General features: G+C 33.7%; 1 protein-coding gene across 2 annotated transcripts in view; it reads right to left on the bottom strand.

Moving 5' to 3' along the window:
- Positions 1-19,942, bottom strand: part of shaker (potassium voltage-gated channel protein Shaker) — a 133,934-nt gene extending 113,992 nt beyond the window's left edge. For both annotated transcript variants that reach the window (XM_073075258.1, XM_073075265.1), the window contains exon 1: positions 19,729-19,942. The gene's annotated coding sequence lies outside the window, so the exon portion shown is untranslated. The remainder of the gene's footprint in view (positions 1-19,728) is intronic.
- Positions 19,943-20,478: the final 536 nt, after the last annotated feature.

Genomic DNA, 20,478 nt, shown 5'->3' with positions numbered 1-20,478 from the left:
TGGATAAGGCTAATATCCATTAGCATTAAATATATAATAAATCCGTACAAATTTGACCACCGAAGTAAGAAACTAAGCAGCTTTTGTTTAAGTTACAAATTTTTAAATAAGTTTGAGAATTGATAATCAATTAAGCGATTAAATTTAGGAGATGGTCTATTGCAATCAATCACTCCGCTCATTTTCTGCCAAATGCCAACAGAGTGACCTAAAGAAGTCACATATAATTTAAAATTCCTAACACTGAACTAAGCTGTATTCACTACAATAACGTACAGCTTGTTTGCTCTACAAAAACAAAATTGCCTCAAATAGTTAGACAATGTAGTTTAAACTTTGTGATCGGGCCGATACGGAATATTAACGTATTCCATATAGCTAACTGAGGTGTACGGGCAATAAAAACATAAACACGAAGGTTGTATTGATTGAATAGTCGATGTTGTATTGTAATCGGCTTTGGTGTGTCGGCACGGGTGGCTTAGTGACCAGCTAATGCTCGGTGCGTTCACGTGGAAAAAGTATAAATAACTAATACAATAAGGAGACATGAGGCTTTTTCCTTGGCTTTTTCGGTTATCTAGCTTTTTATTGTTTTATGTTGGATATTCATAGGCCATGTTTTAATTGCTTTTTGACGGTATTTGTGTACAAGTCTTGTGTAGACTTTGATTAATTCTTTTACAGATATGATGACTGAGTGAAAAATTGCGAAGAAACCTAAACCCTTGACATAACTAATGTTATCAAGGGCATCCGAATTTTATAACTCATACTTGGCCCGTAGGTTGGTTGACGGCTAGATATGATTCAATATTGTATACATCTGGTATGGCCGATAGCAGCCTGTCCATATTTTCTGAGGGGATACTTCATATTAAAAATCCTTTAATTTATCTTGAAATTTATAATTGATTGAATGTCGGCTGTTTAGCGCAGATTACCAAGTTGGTGAGTTGCCAGACATCATTATGTCGGAAGTATTTAATTAAGCTCCACTGACAATATTACTGCTATTCGATTCCAACCGACAGTAATTGATTAAGGTACTCGTCGCCGCCCACTCTTTGAAAGACTGACCAAACAAAAGATTGTCTACAACTTGGCATTGCATGAAATTAATATGAGTCAACTTTGTTTAAGAGGTTTTAAGATTCCTGAAAAGATTCGATTCAGAGAGGAGTCACAAACTTATTGCAGTGTTTGTTAACGGAAAATATTTGTATACGAGATTACGAAGTCTCGCAAAATATTCTTGTATCCAAAAATTTTACTGGGACCGGCACCAATGGGTATTTGATGGGATTTTAAGTGCATATTCCGGTCTATCCGAGGATGTTTACAGGACATTTTGTTCACATATTGACCTCTTTTATTTATATAGATTAATGTGATAGGATACTAACTTACTCACTAATTATCGCAAAGCCTAAATTACCGAACCATGTGAACCACTTTAAAGGACAATATATTCTAAGATGTAATATGGTCAAGTATTCTTTATGTATAAAAATGAACGTTGTACAACGTTAGCGTAAATATCAATATTTGTTTCAACACCATCCGAATAGAGTTACGATAAATTGGAAGAAGTTTAAAAGAGTAATAGCAAAATACATTTCAGGCTTGCATTTAAACAGAAAACGAGGCGCATTTTAGTGAATAGCGAATTGATTGCGGCGCGAGGTGCAAGCTATTAAATGTAATTGCTATGTTTAAGTGTACTGCTATTGGGCGCCCAAAGTTTCAGATAATTTGCCTTTTATTTTAGAGTTTCGAACCCTCCCTATACTGTGTATATTATTTCAAGCATCGCACATAGATGATGAAATTAGTAGAACGAATATATCCGAAATATCTTTAAGAAAGAGGGCTTTCTTCAAGTGACAAAAGGTGTGTAATAACTTCAATCTTTCGTTGTTACGTGCGTATTGATCTTAATTAAAATTTTATTATTTAGGTACATGTTTTATAGTACAAAAGGAACACCTTTAGAATTCTAAGCCCTTATCAATCTGAGGAAATCTACACCATATAAAAATAGTACAAATATTGTTACGCTAAAAGATGATCTTCTGACAAAAAAATATTTTTTTCTTTACTTTTAATTTAAATTTGCCTCTCGTTTGCGGTGTGATTGTTCAAGTCGATAAAGCTGCAACTGATTTCTGGGACCGATTACCGAATAAAAGGGAAATTGGAGCATCACGACCTTGTGGCAATGCAATCTGGAACATCATAGAGCAGAGGGTCTGAGCTAAGCTGTTAATTCCCGAGTGTAGCGCAATATAGTTCCTAATGGAGGGAAGCAACGTATAGATTGAGCGCTTGTTTTGTATGTTATTCTGTGTTTAATGTAATTAATTATCAATTATCAGTTAGCATGTGAGACATTTAAGAGTTAATGTGGTTTTGCCATGCAGAGGACATAGAGATTATCGCTTTTTGAGAACTTAAGACGAAAAATTATTAAAAAGAAAAAAAATCCCAACTGATTAAAATTATTTACTGAAAAGAGGAACACGAGTATTATAATAATGAACTAAATATATTAAAATAGAAATAAAATGTTATAAGGAGTTGCATGCGGTTGAAAACGTTGTATTGGTAGGTTTATTCTGTAAATATTGTTCGGGAAATCATACTCGGGGACAATGTCCCAAAAATATATTTATAATAGAAATTGTACATTCGATCAAATCACTTATGGCAAGGCATTAAGACGCGGTAAGGCGGTCGGCCAGCTTAACCCGGCACTGCACGATCCCCGATGGAGTGCTCTCGGAAACTTGGATAAAGTTCCTCCTCACGTATCAGGTTCGATAATACAGGATATTAACATGATCTCGAATAGAGTATTCTTTAGAATTTCATACTCACTGCGATTTCTACTGCTCTATTAGGGTTATACGACATGAATTTACTGTAGGTTGTATTTAAATGTTTTTTTATTATTTACCAGGAGATTAAACGATGTTTACTAACTATCGGAATACATATGTTGATTTTAAGAAAAGGGAAGCTTTAACTTTAGCTAGTTTATCTGGAAGTAAGGATCTTGTCATAGGTTGTCGAGGCAAATATCGGGTTGCATAACTAGAAATGGCTACACAGATCAACCTTTACGGTTGTATAATATGTTTGAACTTCAAGAACACAATATTTATCTAAATTTACGAAGAAATGTAGTATCTGACGGAAAATTCAATTCCCTGAGCAAAGTATACTGTAGACGAATGTTTTATTTGCATTTGAGTGTAGGATTACGAGACAATCATATACCATATTAAGTTCCGATTTGTGTAATTATGTAGGCACGTTCAACGTAAACGTTATTTATATATTAATACGTGAAGCGAAATCTTTAGATTTAATTAAATAATAATTTAGATTTAATATAGTGCGCACAGAGAACAGTAAGATATCTCATATATGAGGTTAATAGGATATAAGGTTTATTAAAATAATATTGTTATGTTATGTAAATTATTCATCATAATTTACATAACCATAATATTAAAATGTTTATTTGTTCGTCGGAACTTGGTATTTGGTGGTAACGCTTTTGATTTATATACGATATAAGATTTTGTTATAAGAGAATTCAAAACAATATTAACTAATAGTATTTTAATTAATTTTACTAATAGTCTAATTGCATCCGGAGTCTTTTAAAATATAGATACTTTCAATTACAAATCGTTATATGTAGCAACTGTCCATTATGAATGAACAGGATATATACTGGGATAACATTTGCTAGCTTACCAGGAAGACGATTTGAGAGACAATTATACGAGCTGTGGAGAACACCTGCTATTTATCTCGTGTAATAATCTAGCATGAGGCAAATGTCAAGCCGTCTTAATATGCTCCAAAGTGTCACGCGCCGGGGGCATACTATAGCTTTCATACACCGCTGAGTTGAGATGCCCCGATTTGAATAGAATCCCCGGAAGCGGATTTTGTTGTAATACTGTTAAGACACTGCTATGTGTGTAGAAACTTTACAAGCTTTAAATTTTTGAAATGAAACTTCTTAGGCGCGTAAACATTTTTCATGTTTATTCTACACATGATCGATCGATAAAAAACTTTTGTAGATGGTAGTCTGTTTAGTGTCTTAATTCATGAAAAAAATTCACATTAGTTAATAGTTGAATAATTTGTATTAATATCACAGTTGATAAATTTACTTAGTTTAATAAATATGTAGAATAATATATTATTATCAGCAATATATTTCGTTAAACTTATTATTTCAGCACAGGTAATTAATTAGATTATAGAATTTAAAATTAAAATGAATTACACAAATAGGTTAGAAAAATTTACCGCCGCTTCAACTGTGAATCGTATTTTTTGACTTTTCATTTTGTATGACGGGTATCAGATCGCTCAAACAGCTGTAGCTCAGTTTACTTGTTCCTACGGCAGTCGCGTTCCAACCGGGCACGTGATTGAAATCAACAAATACGAGTAGTTACGGCAAATTCTGCGTTTTAACGGCAAACCACGACTGCATCGAGTTCCGAGCTGTTCAAAATGTTTTCCATCAAACCCGTTTGTTGGTTTTGTGAAAGCTCAGTAATCGTGACACTTTTTTTTACGAAATAAACTGCAAAGCAAACGGTTAGGCTTTTAGACTGATGTTTTAATTCATTTAACTTTTTTCTGTGATCCCTAGATATTAATCGTGTTTATTTTTGTATGCGAACGGTATACAATTTGTTAGTGGGAATATTTTTCTTACCGTATTACTGAATTGGACATATGTAATTCTACTCGTGAAATAGTTTGCTATAATTGTTTTGATGTGATGTCCCATTGCTGAAAATAAAATTATGTTATTATTTAAAACAATTAGGCATGAAGTTACCTTGCGATTTACATGGCTTGAATCGTTTAGAAAAAAAAAAATGCAATCCATTCTTTATTAATATGTGTTTTGAGTATTATTGCTTGAAGGTATTTGGCGGAATGTGATGATCTTGGGGCTTCTCACAAATAGAGTAAGGGCACTTGGAATTTGGTAGTACGAAATATACATCTCTGCTTAGAAAATGTTTAACTTTCTTTTGAAATTTAGGGCAAGTGGGAAATTAACCTTTTTTCCTAATGTATAATGATGATTAAGGATTACATGCTCCCTAGAATTTAATATTCGCTCGCTCGACGATGTTTAGAAACTTTTAGAAAATGTTACTTACGTAGTATTATGTATAAAATTTTATTGAAAGTGGCGCAGGACTTACCAGTATTGAAAAGCGCATTTCAAAACTTCGAGAACGGTCAACGTAAATCTCCTTTTACTGAAATCGTTTGCGGCTTAAACTTGTTAAGCGCTTACTTATTTATTTTCTTATCTCCTAAGTGAAAGGAGCTTCAAATTTTTTACGGAAAAAATAGCACTCAACTCGGCCTACCTTGCCTTCGTTGGTAATACAAAGTACTGTTTAAAATACGACGCTATGATCATAAAGAAAGACAATCTGGTTCGGAACGTATCAAATTTAATATACATTTCCGTTTTAGGTGTATGAAGAATCAAAGCGCCAAAGTAGAATCACCCACTATCGCATAAACACTGCATATTGAGAACTACGCCCGTGTAAGCGAATCCGACAAGCACAGACACAGAATGTGGTGTGTGCAATTAATTCTGCGACATCTCCGACGAGTATGCACACCGCACAACGGAGCGCGTCTTACGTTACGACGGAATTCAGATGGAATTGTCGGAGCCCGGAAGAATTTCGTCGGTCCACCGAAATTCGTCGGAAAATCTGTTAGACATGACCGTGTTCTTGTCACATATACCTTATGTACCCGAATATAACAATTGTGACGTAAGCATTAAGGTATCGCTCGACGAAATTTTCAAGCAGGATACTTAAGGGTTTTAAAACAGAAATATATTTTGTATTAAATTTAAATGAGCGCATTTGACCTTTATATTTAGAAAGTGTATATTTTTGTAGTAACAGGAATCATAGATCATATTATATTTCCCAGAAACTACGTATGTCGGATTTTTGAAAATATCTTTGTATGTAGCTTCTGTACAAGAACTACACATTACAAACTTTATTTGCTCTTTTTATACCCTTAGGAGTTGGGGTGAAATATGTAAATAGGTAGATACAGCCTTTTATTTCATTTTGAAAAAAATCTATATACTTCTTCACAGCACAACCGGTTTTAATGTAAAATTTAATTATAATCGGTTCTGTTTAATTGTGAAAGCGTAAATACTACGCAACGTTATCCTCACATTTATATATTAGTGTACATAATATGTTTCACGTCTGACATCTTCAAACGTAATACGTAGTCTAAAGTGTAATGAAACCATTTTGCTTTCATAATTCATTCACAAGTCGGACGGATTAAAGAAACATAATTATTAGGACAGATATGTTTCAAGAAACATGTCATAATTTTGTGTTGTTTATCTGAAATAACTATTTCTATTTATATTTCGTTTCATTGGATCAACCGATTCTGGCGCTATAAATTAGGCAGGTATAACGTCATATATATTTCAACGTGGGACGTGGTCAGTTTCATAAACCTTGGGCGAAGTGTCGAAACGACAAAGTTAGACGCAAGATCAAGGCGCGGGTAATTTGGTTACACTATGTCTCGACGCTACAATTAATTCATCTTCATGTGAATTATTATTTAATTGTATGCAGTGTTAGTAATCCACTTATTCGTCATTTTACATACAATAAATATTCAAGATATAAATTAGTATTTCTGTTATATGGAATAGCTAGCTGAACAAAAAATCATTAAGCAAATTAAACTATGTTTAGATACAAGTCTTTAGTTGAAGTAAATTATTTAATAAGGAAGTGCATTTAAAATCAGACCTTGAACTCGTAGTAGGAAATTTTGTTAGCGTTAAACATATTGTTTTCCTTGAAGACGATAGTTTGAAAATTACTAGGATTACCAAGAAAATATCTTTCAGCGCATAATTGAATAATAATCCTTTTATCAACTATCCATCTTGGCCCATATATGCTCGTACGTCGCATCGCGGAATAAACAGCTCAGTTGCTTGCACAAGAAAATTTGCGTTTAAGCGCGAAATTGAATAGCGAATCCACAGTCTTAATTTCATGGATTTATTGCGGTGCATCGGCATATTAAAATGAATTCTAACATAGCCGAAATGGTGTTGTAAATGATAAGCTCATTACGGGCGGTTTAGTTGAGATTATTGGTACATTTTTTAGTGACGGTGGATTGGTACCTGACTCCATTTAGGCGGATTATGACGCGTGAGTAGACAACAATGATATGTAGTTCTGTGGTATCAATCTTAGCACGTTGGAGTTCATTTAATTTTAAGTCATAAGAAATAAATTCAGTATTGTTGGCTGTAACAAGAAAAGCAAAGTGAATAATAAAGGTAATGCACGATTTCTCCGGGATATTCTCTAAGGCCTTCTCCACGAGTGGACGGCACGATCTTAGTCCAGATATGTCGTTGTTACATGTCGGAAGCTTTCATGTGGCTTAATATATGTCAACAGAGCCGTAGCACACCTCACATAACATTTAACTTCAATATATATACAAAATATAGTTAAGTCTTTACCCAATATGTTTGTTAACTCTACGTATAGACTATTAGCACAAAACATTGGTACTGTCGATCACTCTAAAATATCTGTTGTTTAAATTTATACGTTCTATGACGCAGTCAGCAGTTGGTGTAATTCATCAGTAATTGTTGTCGATTCCAAAAAACGACATTGAGGAAGTCTGCTACTAATAATAAATAATAAGATTACAATTTCTAAGTACAAATTATTTTTTTTTACAAAAGAAAATACATATATTTACGAATTTGTAAAAAATGACCATGCAGTCGACCAAATAGTGAGTCGGAAATAGATGTGACAGGACAATTTGTTTTCCTTAGATATGTTACACTTATGTAACACATGTATTTGTTATGCTTAATTTACTGATTATTGAGACGAATTACGTAGTTCAGATACGGAAATGACTCTGTCAGGCCAGCTGGGTTCCAGGCTGAAGAGGATATGACGTTCCAATTGAAATCTCCGGCGTAGCACCTGGCTACCTCTGGTCTCAAATCCTAGTAAAATACAGGAATTTCTGACACTTTAAAATTAATTGGTTATTCTTCGCAGCATTAAAGGTCAAAGAAAAACACTTTGTCAATCAATACAATAATGGTGTAAAATAATGACAGATATTTTAATTATAAAATAAAACGGAAGACTAAATTTTGATCTCAATCATACTCGAAATAACTGTAGAGCGTTTCTGTATAATTGATTTTAAGAACAATGAAATAGCAAACGGGAATTAATTAAGCAGACGTCTGGTACCTCCCTCCAATGAAATTCTTAATTTTACGATCGAGTGGCGCTGGCATAGTGGCACACATTGACACTATTTTGGAAGGTCTTGGCTTTAGTCCTGTGTTTGCATATGTTAAATTTGTTTTTCATTTAATAATTAACTCAACCTATTCGCATTACTGTAGTATGGTAACTTTACCATTACCAAAATTTACCATTACGATTACCAAAGACCTGTAGTATTTACTTAAGTAGATAAGTATCTACCCTCTAAGTAAGATGAAAAGAGGTGATGAAAAGAGCAAGGCCTAGCCGAACACTGAAGCAGTCACGGAAAATAAGATTTTCCGAAAAACCACTATATATTTTAAATGGTCCTAAATAAAAAAAAAAATATATCAATTCTACGGAATCCTGTAATGAGATAAACTTAATTTAATAAGTTTATGCATCTGTTGTTAAAATACAAATACAAGATAGAGCTAATGGTTTTAAAGCTCCATTACTTCTAAATGCAGTCGTTTTATGGCGTATAAAGCTGAGGATAACAGTCGTATTAATAGCATCTAGTTAATCTTGTTGGTTGCTGCGCTGTAGTTTTATAACTCATGTGTAAGAGAAAAGCCAGACAGCTTGTCGTGGTCCGATGTTGTAATGTTTGAGGAAGCTTAAAGATTTATAGCGTATTTTTTGACAAATATTGAAAATATAACAAACGCAACGAGATATTCGATATTTACGACGAAATAGTTTTTCGAGTAAAGAATTTTTCTCGTATTTCGGTTTGTTAGAGATTTTTTCCAACGTGACGAATTTACTGTTGCGGTAACAGAAACGTTTTGCTAAAACTGAAATTTTATAATATGATAACACTTACGGTTGTTATATAAAATCAATTATGCCATTTTTTGCTTACAAAAGATCGACATTTGATTACTTCTGGTAGACAGTCATTATCAATTTTCAGTTTTGGATAGGCAAAACATTGAATAGATTGATTATTTTATTACGATTGAACAAAAAGTTCAGAGAAAAGTAATGGCATATGTATATCAAGTCAGCGGAAATTGGGAAAGATGTGATGCTTTACCGGCGTGCGCTAACTAAACGGTTCAGTACAGACGAATATAATGTTGCTCTCTATTAGTTCTCATAACATAATTGCATCATACAAATATAATTAACGCTCAACGAAGTGGGCACGGGAAAGCTACATAATAAAGTGACTACTACGAGACACGTGTAGCTTGTAGCTGTGTTGACGTCTTCTAGAGGGAAGTTTTTATTACCGTTTCAATGATGTTTCGACAGTTCTCAAGAAGAATAATTTTGGTTTATCTCTGTTTAAAATACATTCAACATTTTACTTTAAGAATCCTTTCGTTTCTTTGACTTGTTACTTAACACCACGCCTTAGAATTTATATTTTATTAACAAAACTAGTTTCTACTCGCAATTTCGTTTCTTTGATCACTTTAAATCTTCCACTTTACGTATAAGTTTAAATATTCATCTATTAAAGATTAACATAATGCCAATTCGCATTCATATCCAATTATACATATAAGTAGCATTTTAAATAAATATACCGACCTTATTAAGTCAAAGAATACCATCAATCTCATTATTAGTAGTTCTTGTATTTCGGTGGCAGAGACTTCCTCAAAAACTGACAACGCTGAAATGACGTAACCTTAACCAATACTTAATAAAATATGTTTTATTCTGTTATGATATAGTGTAACCTAATCACAAACCAATAGTTTGTTGTTTGTGAAATCGAATACATTGAAAAACACATATTATTACTATTACCTTAGCTTTGGGGAGAGTCTGTTTTTAAAGACGGTATTTTATCCGCCCCGTCTTCTTATAAAACAACACAGCAATCAGTGTACATTGAGATTGCTTGTTGGAGATAATTGCGAAAGGGGAGCGATTGGAAAATACTTGAAGACTAATAGTTGTATTAATGTACGGTGCATTAGATACGATGGGTGGAGATGAAAAATTTAATTATTTCTAGAGTACAGAGTGCTTGATTGCGATTTGCTATTGGTTATCGAATAAAAACGTATGAGTAATTGTTATAATCGTGGCGTTTATCCAGTTATTTATTTATCCAGTGTGTATTTGTAAAACGAAATCCGTCTAAGCATACTACGGTTGCTAAGCGGAAAAATTCCCATTAACTTATTTAGTTCATACATGTAACCTGTCTGGTTAATTTTGGAGTCTAATTAAGTGAAATGAGATTCACTTTAAACATTTTGTAAGTGCCGTCGTTGGCCTATACAAAATATAATATATTTCATGATTTCTACGTAAATAAGGTAAAAAAAACACCTAAAAATATTTATCAAACGTTCTAGTAGATTGGTAACATTGAATTTATTCCAACTTGTTTGAACAAGTTTCGGCACTTTATACTGAAATTGGTAGTATAAAACTAGTTTTCCCATTAACATGCAACTCATCGAACGGTCGCAAGGCTCAATTTATTCACTTCAATTTAAAAACGCCGACCGCATTCGCCTCCTGAATAACTTCTGTTCGACAGGTTTTAAAAATATGCTAAGAGTATGCCAGTTCTAGCATTGTTTGAAAAAAGATAATACCGCGTCTCGCTCGCCTCTCAAACTTTAAATGTTTTTTTAGTGAAAATAACTCTAAAATTGGGCATTGTGTTAAGTTATTTAATATTTCAGAAATTTTCCGAAAAGCTTCATTTATTAACACTTATTGTTTCGTGATTATTAACAATAAAATGTAATATTCAATAATAATGCAGTAATTACTTTGTTGAATTAAAAATGGCGACACGTGTAAGGCATAAAGAAGCATTCTTCAGCGGGAGAATTGCAAAATTCTGCAGTAGAATTTAACAATACTTTATGCAACTTAATAAGCTAAATTAAGAACTGCTGCGAAGAATGATTCAGTGGAAATTTTTCATTAAGAATGAAGTATGGAAGCGAGTCGGTGGCAGCCTCTCTAAAAGCAGCTTTGTAGAATTGAATGGACGTTTTGGAAGATTTTGCTTTTGGAAGGTATTGGGGACTAGTTTCACTACAACAGAGTATCTATTGCAAACTGTGTGTTTCTTAGGACGGCATTTTCTTATTACGGGATTAGTTACATAAGAGTTTGTACAAATACAAATGTATTTGAAATATTAGAGCATTTATGTAACTGTTGGTATGAGAAGTGAATGCATTGACTACAAAGCAATTAAGATACCTCTCAAATACTTAACTCAAATAAAGTATTCCAGAACTAAACATAACAGACCTAGCCCCCACGGACAATGGACATCTCGAATCAACCCCAGATAAGATTAGATTCCTACTGAGGTTGTCCACAGTTGCACTGGTACATGACGATTAAGTTGGAACATTAGATAAGTATATCTTCCTTAGCACACCCTTTTGAGCTGAACACAACTGCAGGTGGTACCTTCGGAGTCGAACTACAAAGGATTCTACCACCTCCTGTTACACTGCACACAATATAATACTAGCTACCATAAGAATTATAATGCGAATATTTTTAGTGTAATTGATAAACCTTGTATGTATTTGTTAAAAATACTTGTTTGCTTTTTATGTTTATGTAATTTCCTATTCTAAACGTATCTTGTGGAATATATACGTATGTCTATATGGGACTCACTAACTTTGTAAATGATGAGAGAATGCGAATATCATGTTTGGTGAAAAATGTATTAATATTTATACATAATGTACAAAATGTCTTAATTAAAGTTGTACAAAGAATGTGCTATTTAATTTTATCATTACTTTCGCTCAATAAATTTATAAATGAGACTGTGTACCTATTACGACCTGAACTGCTTTCTCAATTTCCAAAATGGAATCCCTAACAGTGATAGGATCGTTCCACAACGAAGTTCGGAAGCGGGCAGAAGTTCCGAAAGCTCCCTTCAGAATGGAAATGATTTATCACGGGCATTACGTCGCGGAAGGGCTAACGATGTTACGTCTAATCCTGGACTCATTCAAGGTTATCCAGTTATTGTCTTTTTAAGCGATTTGTTTAAAAAAATGTGAACAGCGTCGCATTTTGTGGTTTTACGTTTACAAAAATAATAATACAAAGTAAAATTTACAAAGAAGAATCGACACTTTATTGCTGCCCCGTGAAGAGTAACTCTTAGTATTTTGGATTTTTAGCTATGCAACATAATGGCAAAGCAAGTGTAACAACGTTTTTATCATACATCATTACGGAATAGATTTCAAAAACACGTTAATAGATATGTTGCTATATTACTTATGTACTCTTGAAATACTTTAGACCCATAGAAAACTTCTTTAGACCCATTGTGATTTGAAACTTGACGGAATGAAAAAGCAACATTAAGCATATCAGATATCTTTCAGATGCTAACAAAAACTTGTTGAATTAATATGTTACCATAAAGAAGCGATGAAACTCTGCGAAGGGTCTAAAAGATAATTTAATGGCACACTTCCTTCTGGGGGTGATATAAGCAATGTTCTGCATTTCCAACTTACGAGTATTTACATTTGGTATTTGTTATCTCAAACGGCAGTACACGCGCGACGTGACCGTGTTCGGATATATTTGTGAAGACATAAATAGGGCGTTTTGCAATCAGCAAAGGCTTATACGTAACCGTGTTTTACCAAGTTTTCGATGCAAATGTGTCGTTCATCGACCCACCACCTAATAGACGGGTATGGTGTCAAAAATATGCAAATTCAAAGCGCTACAAATCAATAAAAGATCTACAATAACGGACTACTTGATAGTTTCAAACATTAATAATGCTGTTTCGTTTAACAGGTATGTGAGAAAATTCATTGTAAAGGCACTTAGTTGAATGTATTTAAATACATTCAATTTAGTGCCTTTACAATGAATTATTTAAAATAAAAGTTATTTATGTATGTTCATGATTCATGTCCAATTTAAGTTTCTTGACATTGGTGACGTGGCTAAGCATAGCTTTTTAACATTCAATTGTATCGTCAAACATTGTTGTTGTGTATTTAGTGTTAAAATCAACGTTCATATTTTATGAAGTCAGCTATGTCGGTCAATGAAATGCATTCGCTGAATTAAGTCTGGGCGAGGTGGTTCTGCGAACTGCAAACTGGTAACTATTGAACCACACATCAAAGGTAATAATTTTTATAAATGATATTTGTGATCATATATTCAGGAAGCGAACTACAACAATGAAAACGATTGTTTAATTATTTCAACCTTTTATTATTCCATTAATTAACGTGTTTTATATTATTCAGGAAGATGATGTTTGTTTAATAAGTTGTCATTTTGTGCAATTGTAGTTGGTTGAATTTTTGACATTGTAAAAATTTAGAAGTAATGCCGTATTCGAACTGAAACGTTTTAGTGATTTAGACTGAGTGTAGAGTGACTGGAGTGTATTTACCTAGCACACATTACGCTCTAACATAGTCGTGAGGTGCGGCAAGTAGACACATTCCTGGATACTAAATTCATATCTAAGGAACATATGAAAACAATGCACTGATGCACTGTTTTACGAACATATGATTAATGTTTTCTATCTTTGTCAACTACGTAATAATACTTACGTAATAAACATAAAAATACTTGTTTCAATTAAATATTGGTAAATGCTAACCTCGCTTAATGGTTGCGATCTTTCAACAGTTCTAACCACGTTTTAACACAATACATTAAAATTGACATACATTTTCAACATACTTTGTTTTGTGTAGCATCCGAGAGGCCACAATATCTTAATTTTGTAAAATCATAGGGAATTAAATGGCATAGTGAATGTTGTTAGGAATACAAGTACACTAAAATTTAAATAGAATTTAGAGGTCCACTGTCTAACCTTCACCGAAGAATATTAATATCGAGAGGTGTGCCGAGACGATTCACTAGAGCGTCACAAGACGCACATTATTATGGATGACGCGAATTGGGATAATTTATGCTTTATACATTGATCTTAACTAGATCAAAAGCGACTAGTTCTTGAAATTAAAGTAAAAATACATTTTATAGTTAGACGCTTGTGTATACTTTTTCCTAATTTTGCTTACTGCTCTTAATCTCGGGTATGGTGTTGGTTTTCTTCTGATTTTTCGAAGGTAATAATATATATAGATATAGAATTGCAAATAATTTCGAAGAAAGTGATTGGAAATGAATTATCTCTTGCTTTGATAAATCAGGAAAATATTATAAATTCTCACTAAAACATTTTTTTCGTCAAGACCCTCTTCAATATATTATTGTAACATAATATATAACATAATTGAGTGTTACGTCGGAATAGCTAAAACGCCGAATTAAACAGGTTGTACGTAGGTATGTACACTTACGATAAAGAAAACTGAAATGACAAGAGCGCAAGTTCTATTCTATCGCAAGCCAATGTTTCGTGATTTGTATGTATGTATGTCCAAATATAAGATTAAAAAAATATACTAAACATTTTGTACTACTGTTAAATTTACTAAGATGATATCTTACGCACATATATAATATAATATAAATAACGTATCATCACATCTGTCTGTTGAGGGACTATTCTTGCAAATACAGAGATCTCCAGGTTTGGTTTGAAAGAGTTGTTCATATTTTTTTTCCTTTTTCTGTTTTTTTTTTTATTTCTTATTTCGGAATAGTTATCCTAGTTTTCACGTAACTATGGTGCCCGACCTTAGAGTCCAGGAGTCGAATCCCAGATCCGGTACTTTAGGTATAAGTATCTATTAAAAATAATCATAGCTGACTTTAATATACGTACTGACTGATTTTAAAGTATGAACTTCAATAATCCTAACTTAATCAAATTGGTTGACTATGATTTTTTTACATTTTTTATTTTTATTGTCTTTTTTACAAAATCAAAACTAATTTTAGAACATTCTCAATTAATATCCAAAATAATCATATTGTGGAACCTCTGCGATACTCTGTATTTTAAAAGAAAGTGGAAATACATTTCAGGGTCACTTGTGAAATGTTTTCAAAATGGTTTTGTGAGCGGCGCATGGCTGTTTCCTCATTACATTATGATAGAAATACATGAAAAATCAAAAATGGTCAATTCGCGTTGCACATCATGCAAGCAATGATGATATCAATAAGTGTATGATTTAAATAAGTTTAGGAATGTAACTAAGACTAAGTTGAAACGCCCCGAAAAGTATCTTACCACGTGGTTCAAACCAGAATACAGTAGCGCTTACCACTTTTGTATTCAACCAGGAATAGGTATGCCGGTGGCAACCCCGAAGTCCGTCCACAAACATTATGCCATTATATAAACCAGGGTAGCTTTACATATAATGTTTATGCCTGATGTAGTGCTAGAAACTATATAAAGTTACTTTGCATAGAAATTAAAAACAAAAACTCTCTATTTCACCGAAACACATGTTTTCTGTTATTTTGTGCGAGCGGTTTTAACCGATTTCGCACATTGCACTTTGCGCATTGGAAAAGCAATCGTTTGGCGGAAAAAAGGACGGTCGGTTACGAATGAATGGGGAATTCAATCAGTGTTTCCGAGCTTCGATTTATTTGCCAATACCAGTCCGCTGGCAGATGGTATCGATTTTAATCTGTTAACGATGCTACTGATCTATTTATAGATCTATAATTTATGAAGAAGACTTTGATATATTTTACTTACTTGAATTCACCTATGTCAAGGACAGTTACAAAAGAAAGTGGATAATCTCATAAGCTAGAAGCCAAATTTGATGAATATGACTCTCCTACACTAATATTATAAAGAGGAAAACTTTGTTTATTTGCTTGGTTGTAATGAATAGGCTCAAAAACTACTGGACCGATTTTAAAAATTCTTTCACCATTCGAAAGCTACATTATCCACGAGTTACAAAGGCTATATTTTATATGAAATATATTTAATAAATATATTTTAAGGCGGTACAAAGTTCGCCGAGTCAGCTAGTTATTTATATGACGTCTTTTACAGCGTTTATGAAGTACTGACTTTGTATCGTATAAATATATTTTTGTTGTGGAATTAGTAAACAATATACTCTTTAGCATAATCACGATTGGATTTCACTACAGTGTAGGTACTTATGAGTTATTTTCATTTAATCTTAAAGACTAAATACGTGAAAAAATAGAACAAATAATAACGTGTCATTTTTCTAACCTTATAATTCCCTATTGAAAAACATAATTATTTTATAAAAGTTTATCGAAAAGTCTGCTTCAATCTTAATTTGACGCATTTTTAGAATCCATATTTAAGAAACTTTTGCGAGCTTGCAGACATCTATAAGTTTCTTAATATTAAGAACTTGCCATGTTTCATCAACGTTAAAGTACAGTCGTAAAATATAATTTGAGAGTTTAATACTACGGTATATTGGACGATAAATTGAGATATTGTTACTGTGTAACCACTTCTGTACATACGAACCATCTTTAAATATAATAATAACGAAATTATATAGATTCTCCTAAAATGCCTGTATAAACTGCATTATATTCATTTATAATTATTATATTCTGTAAACTTTATCGCTGTTCGTTAAATATTGGTGTGAGATTAAATCTGTTTTATTACACTTTCAGAAAACTTATTAAAATGTGAGAGGCAATAGAAAATTGTTGTAAGAGAATCTTTTTACAATTGTACCGAGCGTTTGTCATGTATCTATATTCGTTCCTAAAAATTTCCTTGTTATCGTGGTTACGAAGGTGTTATACAAGACCTTCATTGTCTGATCCAAGAAAAAAGTATACGAAATTAATTTATATAAATAGGCAATGAGAACCAGAGAGATGACTGTTTGAATTCTATAGGATTAATTTAAATGGGTATTTATTTTCACGTGTAAAGTCACATTGCGTCGCTCATCCTAACGCTATTAGTTTGCAAAAGGAATTTATTTTAAGTGGAGGGACCGTCAGTTAAGATGTAGCCAGAGCGTTGTCTCCCTCAAATAGATAAGAACATCTAAATGAAATTGGTTAAATGGCTGAATTCAAACTGTGTACTGTCTGCTTAGATGTGATTGTTCTCGGATATTATAATATCGCTAAGTAAATTGAATACTCAAATCCCGATTTAAGGGAATCCCTAAACCTAATGGGTGTTTAAATGTAGATGTCTCATTTTAATTATGTTGGTGATATTATCCACTACGACATCTAATGCTAAATGTAATTTTGTATATTATAGTAATAAATTTAACAAAATTCTTTAGTAAATCTTGTGTCTACGAGTAATAATAATAAAGCAAAGACAGCAAAATGCTTCGTAATTTTGCAACATATGAATTGTAATACCTATATAGAATAAATATATTTAAACTAGTGTGTTGTCTTTAGTGTTTTCAGATAAAAACATAATTTGAACGATATATTTTTTCTAAATACAATTCTGAATCGTAGCATAATAAATATCCGATTGCTTTAAGGACGAGGGAAATCAATCAAAGAATATTGAGGATAAAAATGTTGGGTGACGAGGAAAATTAAAGAATGAAAATGAAAGAAATAATAAGAAGGGGAAAGTATCAATCAGGAAAGGCATTGTCTTTCATTTTGAAACGGATGCGGTTTGTGACGAATTTTACAATAGAAACAAGAGAAGAGAAATGATAATTGGAAAGCGAATATTCTGACGCAATATTTATCGTCACGAAGTTGTGAATTGGCACTTAAATAAGTAAGATTTTGTTAAGAATTAATTCTTACAAATCTTGAAAAGTTATGTCTTGAAATAACGTAGTAATACAACGTGAAGAAAGTAAACAAATTAGATCGAGAACAACTTTCTCACAATTGTCACAATTCCTAACATGATATCATGTTTATATTGATTTACTTGATAGGAAACGTCTAAAAGTGGTTTTTGTCACCTGTATCACACACGCATGTTATGTTATTATTTCACATAAGTTATTCTATCAAGCGAAGATGTTAATTTGATTTAAACGACACAAATATCGTATTCGGGCCACTCTTGGCAATTCAATACTACTTACACGCTGTCTTGGAAAAGATATGCTTTTATGAAGACAAATATACTCTTATTTATTAGGAAACTAGTTTACGAATTACAATCTGGTCTTGCTAGGTCCATTCAAAAGTACCCAAGATGAGTTGTGGAAGTAGCTTTAGGTTCAACGTTGTAACTTACTATCTACAGAAAAATGTCGATTACATAAAAACCTCATTGAAATTAAGAACATAGAAACGATACAAATTGTTTCCCTCAACCTATGTAACGTTGAGTATGTCTGAATTTTACACTAAGGCCTGTGGAAATCTATGACATTGCTTTTTCTTATCAACGTGAAATACGATTTTGGCAAGTACCAAGGACTATTTAAGAATATTGAGCCAAGGTCGGGGCAATAATAATGAAGCTTCGCTATCTCGACGTTTACCGACAAGGTAGCCGGTAAGGGGACGGCGAAATACGCTACGTGTATGACTTATATAAATCTTCCCGTAGGAAATGAGACAATAATGCGTGACATGTATGTATAATAGGTTAGGTTTATACCGTTTTGACACTTGCCAATCATCTTATGTGGGTACGATTTTTATGTCGGACTCTCCCCCAATAAAATTAGATTATATTATTTTAAGAAACATTTCATACTAATTATATCTATTATTAAGGTCATACATTACGTATATTAATAACAATTAGGCTTTTGACGGGTTTTGCAGTGTGTTTGGGCTCCTATTCTTCTGAAGGGATTCCTTTATATATTGCTTCTTGGTAATTTTATTGTGTGAAGTTTTATCAGAATTTAGGAAACACTAAAATGAAAGCGTGGCGCCTATTACTGTTATTACGTTATACTATGTCTGAAGCGGAAGATCATATGTTTATTTTTAATAAAAAGGACAACGGATTTAAAATATAGGTTAAATATGACGTAGGGACTATCTTTACTTTAATGGCGCATTTGGTGACATTAATCGGTGTGTAGATGGTGCTTTCTAGTGATATCTTGGCGGCATTTCAAATACTACCGCAAACTATATTTAATGTAACAAATTGGTCGTAATACTTTTATTAAAGGTGTGACAAGTGTTTCGTGATAAGAAAATCTCTCCGGTGACTTAGAGCCCATCTTGAATTAAGAACTTTGCGGGCAAATTTTGTAAGTCAAAATTTAACCATAACTCTGTAAGCGACTTAACTTTGCTATTCATGAAAATACCGAGTAACTTTGAAACAAATTTGAAAGTTAATTCGAGGATATTGTTTAATAAAATTCGCAATGCAGAAACAATCTTTCGTACGCAAGTGAGCGATGAGTAGTGTATGAGAGTTTTATTACAATAAGCGTGAGGCGGGAGACGCAACAATAAGTACCGGCAGCCCTTGCCCGCGCTTTGTCCGCGAAACTCGAAAAGTTGCACTGAACTTGTGGAGCGGAGAGAGAGGGCACTCGCGATGGCGTGGGGTCGAGCGGGAACCACCAGTGACTACCGCGCGGAGCGAGTGGCGCGGCGGCGGGACGCGCTACATCGGGCGCGGCTGCCGGCTGCTGGTGCGACGAGCGTGGTCGGCGAGCGGCCGCGGCGGCGCCTCCACGCTACTGCGGCACGCGCCAACCCGCGCCTGCCCCGCACCACGACGCATCCCCCACCGCCCCGCACCCCGCGCACCCTACCGCACCATCGTCCGCACGCACGCCGCATTCTTGCGTTCTACCCGCCCTCGGCGCGGAAACATTCCGCACAAAGAGCTAAGGCCTCTCCGGCCGCCTTCACACGCCACATGTTGCTGCCGTCGCGGACGTCGTCGACGTGCGATTCATAAACTTTTCTCGTACTTTCAGGGATGCCTCCACACGCTTATAACTTTGAAGTATCGAAGTAAACTTAGCTAAAGAGGTTCGAGTTATTAATGGATGTAATTTATTATACGAAGCTTAAAGTTGCCCGCTAAATTGAATCTAACATTCAGATTCAAACTAAACAGGAAATCAGGTGCAAAGTAAATCATAACTTGGAGTTCCTGTGGTTTAAAACGAAAAGCGACGAAGGCAAAGTTTCAGGAAGCGAACGATTGTTTATGAGCGGAACACACGTGGCCGGGCTTAACGACCTCGGGCTTACA

Source organism: Epargyreus clarus, unplaced genomic scaffold, assembly GCF_041222505.1.
Source record: "Epargyreus clarus isolate Ecla_fem2 unplaced genomic scaffold, WU_Ecla_fem_2.2 ptg000007l, whole genome shotgun sequence".
NCBI classification, from domain to species: Eukaryota; Metazoa; Arthropoda; class Insecta; order Lepidoptera; family Hesperiidae; genus Epargyreus; species Epargyreus clarus.
The sequence above is the reverse complement of the archived record's forward strand: the minus strand, read 5'-3'. Positions and strand labels throughout refer to the sequence as shown.